This window comes from Hemicordylus capensis, chromosome 5 (assembly GCF_027244095.1).
Source record: "Hemicordylus capensis ecotype Gifberg chromosome 5, rHemCap1.1.pri, whole genome shotgun sequence".
NCBI lineage: Eukaryota > Metazoa > Chordata > Lepidosauria > Squamata > Cordylidae > Hemicordylus > Hemicordylus capensis.
In genome coordinates, this window is record NC_069661.1 from 232552849 (window position 1) to 232561925 (window position 9077).

The window sequence follows — 9077 nt, forward strand, 5'->3', positions numbered from 1 at the left end:
AACAATAGCTGGAGGGCCAAGGTTCCCCACCCCTGCCTTAGAGCAAGATGGTTCTTAGGTAGCTCTGAGGTGGCAGTTGGGAAGGGAGGCGCCACCTCAGCTGGCACATGATGGCTAGATGGTGGCAGCTCACCAGCCTCTCTCTCTTTCTCTCTCTCTCTCTCTCTCGTCTCCTCCTCTCAGAACAACAACTGAGTAGCCAGTCATTCTGTGGTGGCAGTTGGCGGAGGGAAGGGCAACCTAGATAATGGATATCTGGGTACCCAAGTTTGAGAGAAGCCAAACTTCTCTGAGAAATTTATCCTAAGAAGCCAAACATCCTTTGGTTTCCTTTGGAAGAAAGAACACTGGGCACTTACAATATGATGTTTTGTAACATTGGATGCACTGGAGGATTAAGGGAGAGGCAGTAGAGGCAACTGCCTATGGCGGCAAAATTTCCCCAGCGGCAAATTTTGTTCAATGGAATTTTTTTTAAAAAAATGTTTAAAACTGCCGCCGTGCAGGAGCGTGGTGGCGAGAGCTCCCTTACACCCACCCGCCTCCCAAATTATGACGGTGGCAGGTCAGGGCAAGAAAAAATTGCGGGCATGTGGCACGGAGAGAGTAGCAATACCCCTCCTAACCCAAGCGCGCCCACCTCCTAAATGATTACAGTCACCCAGTTTCTGGCCTTTCTGCGCACAGGCCCACAAATTTGTCTTGCTCTGGCCCGCAACCGTCATAATTCAGGAGGCACCACTCTCTCTGCGTTCCTGCAAATCTGTCTTGCCCCTACCCGCTGCTGTCATAATTTGGGAGGTGGGCAGGCGGGTGTGAGGGAGCTCTTGCCGCCACACTCCTACGCAGTGGCAGTTTTAAACATTTTTTTAAAAATTCATTGAACAAAATTTGCTGCTGCGTGAATTTTGCCACCATAGGCAGTCGTCTCTACTGCCTCTCCCTTAATCCGCCAGGGCATCCAATGGTGTGAGGGAGCTCTCACTCTCGTGCTCGTGTGCAGAGGCAGTTTTAAACATTAAAAATATTGATTTAAACTCCTCCCCTCCTTCCTCCCTTGCTGCTGGGGTGACAAATCTTTGGCTGCCTATAGGTGACAAAGAGCTTAATCTGTCCCCAATTGGATGGCCTCATGTTCTAGTGTTATGGAAGAACAAGAAAAAACTCTCTCTATCTGCTTTCTCCACAGAGTCCTGAAACAGGAATGCCGGAGCAATACCTTTCAGTCCTAGTAAGAGTGCGACTATTAATGGTATTCTATATTTATCCATTTTGACTCCTGGAGAACGTATCAGAAACTTTCCAGTCGACATAGAGAAAGTGGTTGGATTAGAAACTTTTGACCTATGGGTTTTCTCCTAGAGGCTATTCACACGTCTGTGCAAAACCAGGCTACGGAAGCCCAGCCCGGTTTTGCACGTGCATGTGAACCTCCAGGATTGGGCCCAATCTTGGCATCAGCACAATGGCAAACCCACCTGTGAAGCCACTCCTCAAAATGAGGTTAGGAGATCAATCTTGGCAATCCCGTCTTGGCAATCATGTGTCATCACAGCTGGCACATGGCGGGGAGTCCCAATAATGCACCACGCACTCATGCGGTGCATTATTGGAGCTCCAGGGGCAGAGCAATGTGCGGCGGTGCTTCCTTGCACCCCAACCCTTGGAGCTACCAGCAGGAGCCAGTGCTCATTTGGACAGGCGATCTGCCCGCCCAAGGATGGACAGTTGCTCATCCGCGGGGAGGGTGAGTGCAACTTGCTTTTCCTGCAGACCGCCCCAGAGCCCTTCTCACTGCTCGTGTGAAGAGCTCCCTACTTTTAAAAGTCCTTGGATACTGTAAAGCTAAACCACTCTGGAACAATGAATATGGGACACTGAATTACAGGATCATTTAAGATGAGTTTCTAAATATCCCATCCTAGGGGCCACTCGGAATGCTTTTGCACCTGCTAGCTACCTAACCAACTTGACAATTCCAAAATCTTTTATTTATGTTTGTTTGTTTATTTGATTTCTATACCGCCCTTCCAAAAATGGCTCAGGGCGGTTTACACAGAGAAATAACAAATAAACAAGATGGATCCCTGTCCCCAAAGGGCTCACAATCTAAAAAGAAACATCAGATAGACACCAGCAACAGTCACTGGAGGTACTGTGCTGGGGGTGAATAGGGCCAGTTACTCTCCCCCTGCTAAATAAAGAGAATCACCATGTTAAAAGGTGTCTCTTTGCCAAGTTAGCAGGGGTTAGGGTTAAAATCTTGCAGGGTGTTTACATTAGCCTGATTTAATGTGTTGGCATCTGCTCTTTTACAAGGGAGATCAGTGGTGCACCAAGGTAATTTTGGAGCCTGGACCTAAAGGCTTTGGAGACCCCCCTTCCCTGCTACAAGTTAAGCATCAGCCCCCTACACAAACACCCCATGATACATGTAGTATTTTTAACACATGGGTTCTTGAGGGCACAAACAGCAACTGAATTCACAAGAATGTAAGAATATGAAACACATAAATTTATGCAAATATGCATTAGCATAAACATTTCATCACACAACTTAACATATGCTCATCTCACATATTTCTTTCCCCCCTCCCCCCTCTGTCTCCGAAGCAGAGGTCATGCTCGGCCGCCCGGCATAGGACACAGTCACACTCGGCTGCCTGGCACAGCATGGGCTAGCAACACAGCAGCGTGGCAACCACACCATCCGGGACAGATTAAAGAGGATCTGGCCGGGGCCCCAAGAGGTGTGGAGGCCCTGGACTTCTGCCCGGAAGTCCAGCGGTAAGAGCACCTCTGGGGGAGAGAGAGGATCCCTTATCATGAACGTATATGTCTTTGTGATGGTAGGAAGTGGAATCTGTGGGGCATATCCTTTTATGTTGCCCTTTCTATCAAGATATGAGCTCAGCCTTTATTACACTTATACTACAAGAAATCTCAGGTAGGACAGAAGACATTTATCTTTTTTCTCTTTGCTGTGATCAAAGCTCAAAGATTACAGAGAACAGCATCAGTGGGCTTTGTCTCTGCCTCACTCATAGCTTTTCTCTTCCTCCCTCAGAACTGGCTGGGTGCTCTGGGGTAGGCAAAGGGGATGGCCTGGGAGGGCTGATGGCCTCTGGGCAGCCCCTAGACCAGGCCTGCTCAACGTAGGCCCCCCAGCTGTTTGAGGGCTACAACTCCCATAATCCCCAGTCACAGTGGCCAATAGCCAGGGATTATGGGAGTTGTAGGCCAAAATCTGCAGGAGGGCCAAAGTTGAGCAGCCCTACCCTAGACACTGGTGACCCAGGGACATTTATTGCCTGCCCCCCATATTCAGTGGTGGCTACACCATGGACAAATTCCTTTATTTTACAGATAGATTGATATATAGACTCAAATATGTACATAATGAAGGAACAAATATGAGTGGGAATTTGCTTGTGTGTGCATGTGTGGCTATTGGAAATTATATATAGCCAACGGTGTATGTACACACAGACACACACAAGTGTATGTGTGTATCCACACACACCCATCTGTGTACGTGCATTGTAAAGGAATGAAAACGGGTGGGGAGATTTGCTATTTTTTCATTGCATATGCTTTTTGACCAGATTGCCAGGCTGGCAGAGGAAGCAGAAAGACAGAAAGGGAATGAACCTTAGGAAATGAAAGCCCTCACCCTTCCTAGGAACGTGAGAGAACATTTCAATGTCCTGCCAGTACATAGCAACACCAAGAAGGGTACTGGCAGTGGCCAGCAATGCTCAAATGAGTAGACCTTTTAAGTGCTAGTTAAATTAGCAGTCCCTGCATGCATGCACTCTGGTTATGTTTGATTGTACACAACAAGTCATACAACTTTTGAGTTGTACAAAGCCCATATTTCTAGTAGGGCTGTGCAGAAGGCATAGTGCTTGTACCTCAGTCTGTATGATTTGCATTTTTGCATGCACATATAAAGCTGGCAGGTATGGGAACTAGAGGTGTGTAAAAACCTCTCCCTTTATTTCCGCAGAAAATTTCATTTTGCTGTATGTTGGCCTCAGATGCCTGCAGAGGTCTCTGCAGTTACTTTCAGTCTCCATTCAGGTCCAAACCATCATTGTGTATGTGTGTTTTGACATATTTTCTTTTTTGGGGGGAAATCAAGACACTGGGTGCACGATCACTTGCTCAAGTACCCACTAGTTTCAAGTCACATTCTGCTGGTAATTTAAAGGTAAAGGTGTGCTGTCAAGTCGGTGTTGACTCCTGGCGACCACAGAGCCATGTGGTTTTCTTATAAACTCCCTTGTGGGACATTTGTAATTTGCTTAGTATTGCATCATGCACCCTCTGGGAAGCACAGCTTTAACCGGAATGAGCTCTGTTATAGCACAGGGCTGCATGCTGTCGTCATCATCATGGGTTTTGCCTCTGTGAGAGTTGCAAAGTTTACTGGCTGACATATATTGCAATGTCACACATGTAGCGGAATGTAATGTTTTCATGGTTGCACATGAGCGGTGTTGCACAAGCACCAACATTACGCAAATAAAGTTGTGCAACAATGCAGCTATTATATAATGAGACCTTTCTCACGATTGATGAGAGAGGGCTTCAAGGTCAGTGGGAAGGAAGCCTCAACTAGCTTACCTCCCCGCAGACGATCCTCATTGAGAATCTGGGTGCAGAGATCAGTGCTCAGACCTGTAGCTGCCTCCTCAGGCAGCGCGGAGATCAGGGTACTGGGAGGCATCATCCTGCCTCTCAGAACCCCCATAATGCACTGAATGAGTACGTGGTGCATTATGGAGATCCCCCCTCCCTGAAGCAGGCCAGGAGCCCCGCAGTCTGACAGGCCCAGCTGCAAGCAGCTGGAGCTGGCAGATTATTACAAAAACAAGACTTGCTCTCATAACCTTGTTTAGGAGGGTGGCTGGCTTGGTGGGTTTGCCGCCAAGGCACTGCCAGGATCAGGCCTGATCCTGGAAGTTCTCATGCACAGGCAGAATCAGGCTTGGCTTTGTTAGGCTGGTTCTGCCTGCACGTGAGAACTACCTCTATATATTGTGCATTATATAGAATATTTGAATATATTATATATAATGGCTGCACTGTCACGCAACTCAGTGGACGCAATGTTTGCGCTTGCACCTTATCTCACGTGGTGTTTAGATGCCCAGCAGGGATTGTGCACAATTTCCACAATTCCACCTGCTGGCCAGCTCTTGCTTTCCGAGAATAACCCACCCTTTTCTCCATTCACCAGAAAAGTTGTAATCGAAAAGGGTGGGTTATCCTCACAAGGAGATGGCACTGCAGTAATTATGCAAGATCCCTGCTGAGCATCGGAACACTGTGTGAGATCCCACTGGGAAAGAAGATACAAGCCAGCAGGAGTATAAGGATTAGGGATCAGAGACTTTCCCCCATTCTTTATTCTTTTTCACCCTGCCCTGTGTTCCAGTCTTCCTGCATTTCAGTTTAATTAGCAGAATTACTACATTTAATTCCAGAATTGGTGTGTGGACAGTAAGCCCTAGATTTCAATTGCTTCAGTTCATTTATTGACTATAACCTATTTTTCAATGTCATTCTAAAATGGGGGTGGGCAAAATGTGCATCATTACATATGGTGTTTTGAAGTCTCTGATACTATAATACAGCACCTAGGAAGCAGCAGAGAGCTAGGTGAGGCTAGGAGCTCTCTCCCATGCCCCATTCAGATGCCTCCATTGCTGTGCTTCCTTTCTGGAATTGATCATGGAGGAGGGAAGTGACACTGGAGGCCCCGAGCAATTCATCGGGGGCCGGCACCCCATAGACCTTCCCCAATGGTGCCCCTGCCTGTGGCAGTTTGTTGAAGGTGAGTATGTTCTCGCCTAGAAGAGGGGAGGGGGAGGAGAGTTGGTCTTGTGGTAGCAAACATAAATTGTCCCCTTTGCTAAGCAGGATCCACTTGGTTTGCATTTGAATGGGAGACATTTGTGAGCACTGTAAGATGCTCTCCTCAGGGGATAAGGCTGCTCTGGGAAGAGCATCTGCATGCTTGCATGCAGAAGGTTCCAAGCTCCCCGCCCCGCACCCTGTCATCTCCAAGATAGTGCTGATCTGCAACCTTGGAGAAACTGCTGCCAGTCTACAATACTGAGCAAGATGGACCTATGGTCTGATTCAGTATACGGCAGCTTCCTATGTTCCTAGAATTTGTGAAGAAGTTCCGCATGTTGCATTTTATTGCCATCTGGAACAGCCCCAAGTGGGAAGTTTTGCTGTATCTTGATGGTGTGATATCTTTGCACTCTGGTTTACTTCCAGAACTTTCTGGATCTCACATAGACAGTAAAGTCCCCAGGGCAAGGATGCAGCTCTTGTGTTCTGTCACACCACCCAGCTGGCACTATCTGAATGTTAAAATCACAATACATAGGAACATAGGAAACTGCCATATACTGAGTCAGACCATTGGTCTATCTAGCTCAGTATTGTCTTCACAGACTGGTAGCGGCTTCTCCAAGGTTGCAGGCAGGAATCTCTCTCAGCCCTATCTTGGAGAAGCCAGGGAGGGAACTTGAAACCTTCTGCTCTTCCCAGAGCAGCTTCATCCCCTGAGGGGAATATCTTGCAGTGCTCACACATCAAGTCTCCCATTCTGATGCTACCAGGGCAGACCCTGCTTAGCTATGGGGCAAGTCATGCTTGCTACCACAAGACCAGCTCTCCTCTCCTCTCCTCTCCTACCTGCAGCTTATTGGTATAGCCATGACACCATTCTTCCCCTTCTCACCCTTAGCATCTCCTACTCTTGCCTTGAGTTGGGGCCAGCCGAAAAAGCCAAGCAAAGAGGCCCCATTGTTGTTCATCTGGCTGCAGGCTGTTAGCTTTTGTGTCTGTTCCAGAAACAGGCACCACCTCACATTAGTAAGTTCTCTTCTCTTTTAGGGGTTTTCCCCTGCTTTTCTTCGGAATTATTATTATTATTATTTAATTTGCATGGTGAAATTGATAGACAAAGCCCACGGATGCTGTTCCCAATAACAAACCACAAACCCCTCTTCTGTGAACATTTAGCGTGGCGCTTGTTGACTTCGCAGGCTGGAAGGCAGGAAATTCTTTGCATTGTTGAACTTCCTTTATGATTCTAGCAGCAATTTCAGCACAGAGCTGCCGTCTGCTTGGTTTTGGAACTTGTTCCCTTTGTAATACCTCAATCTTACAGAGTTCTCTCTGGTTGGGTGGTGAGTGGGGCCTTGATGTGTAGATTGGCTGACTGCCGCTGGATTCTTACTCGGGGGCTACGGGGTATACAAAGTAAGAGATCTGAGCTTCAGAACAGAGAAATGTTTATATGCCAAACAAGACTTCTGTAGCCTTGGCTGAAAATGCATGTCACACTTTACTGAGACATGGAATAAGCCTCCAGAGATGTATGTGGTAGTCAGGTTGAACATGTCCTGGGGAAAGTCAAGCATCAAGTTGAAGGGTCAGAGACCCATTTTGGGTTGGAAAGTAGGACTCTGATTGCTTAAATGAAAATACATAATAAAGAGACAGTGGCAGACATCCAGAAGCACTGGTGCAGCGAGAGGTGCAAGCTAATAGCCAGGGCCGACCTGTTGACTTAGGCAGACCGAGGCAGTTGCCTAGGAGACCCACATCCCCATAATAGACTGAGAACTCTCTCCCACTGCATCTCCAAACTCTGCTAGTCATTTCCTGGTCATCCAAGGGGACTGGTCATTCAACCCAGCTCTTTGCAGTCAGGAAGACTGCAGAGGAGAGGGGGCACTGCCTGTGTGGGCTTCCTTCTTGCATGAAGGACAGCCAGGACAGCCAATCTCAGCCGGAGAGAGCCTTCAACTCCAGTTTCAGCCAGCTCAGCCTGCTCAGACGTACTGCAGGCAGCTTGGAACCTCAGGTACAAGCAGCAAAACTCACTACAACTCAAGGTTACAACCTGGAGTTGGGCAAGCAAAACCTCACGGCACTTTCAGTACGGGACCAGAGTTTCATGCATTCGGACATTCAGGTTTGGCAACCTCTGGACCCTTCAACTCATTTCTCAATACGTGCGAAAGATGCCAAGGAGTAAGCTGGGTGACTCAAGTTTAAGCTGGGGCTTTGCACTTCACAGCTGGTCGGGGGGCGGGTATGTGGTTGCCAAAGGCAAACGTCACCTAGGACTCAAAAAAACTCTAGGGCTGGCCTTGCTAACAGTACTTCCCAACTAACAACACCTGTGCATTAGGGAAGGGGTGAATTTTGATGAACATCCCCAGGAAGCCCTCTGTGCCACACACACACACACACACACACACACACACACACACACACACACGTCCTTGAGAGCTGTGCAGTTCGTTATTAGGCCTGTGCAGCACCAGACATATTGGATCAATGCCGATCCTATAATGATACGCCAAAAAAACCAAGGAGACCAATACGGCCTCCTCAACACTGTTAGCACTGGGTCAACACTGACCCTATATTTTACCAATACTCCTTAGCAGAAGCCGTCTTGGAGAGAAAGTCTCTCTAACCTGGTTCCAGACCTGGATTTAAAGGACTACAACCCCAAAATTGGTCCAGTGGGTGCTTCAAGTGGGGTTATCTTGATCCCCCCCCCCAGCCTTGATTTCATGGGTGCAGTGCTTAAAAATCAGGTCTGCATCTGGCTTGGAGAGATTTATTGCCCAAGCTGGCTCTCAACCTGGTTTTCAAGCACTGCACCCCTGAAATCAAGGACTAGGGGCCTAGGTAACCGCCCATGATGCACCCACTGGACCAGTGGGTGATCTTTGGGGGGTTACGTTGGAGGCAAAAACCCATCCCCCAATTTTGGTGTTGCAGGGCTTACACTCCAGGTCTTCAGCCGGCTTGCACGACTTTCAGGGACATACCTCTGGGTCACCGGAGCACTTCTGCAGGGAGGAGAGATCAGAAAAAACACTCCCCCTTGTGAGCCCATGTGCTGCATTTGTTAGACTGTTATGTCAGCCACTATCTTAAATATTTCATCAAATGGAAACTCTTTTTAATGCTTCCGGTCTCTTGTAATCTTAAAAAACATTTATCTATATAACTTTAGAAATGTGTTTACA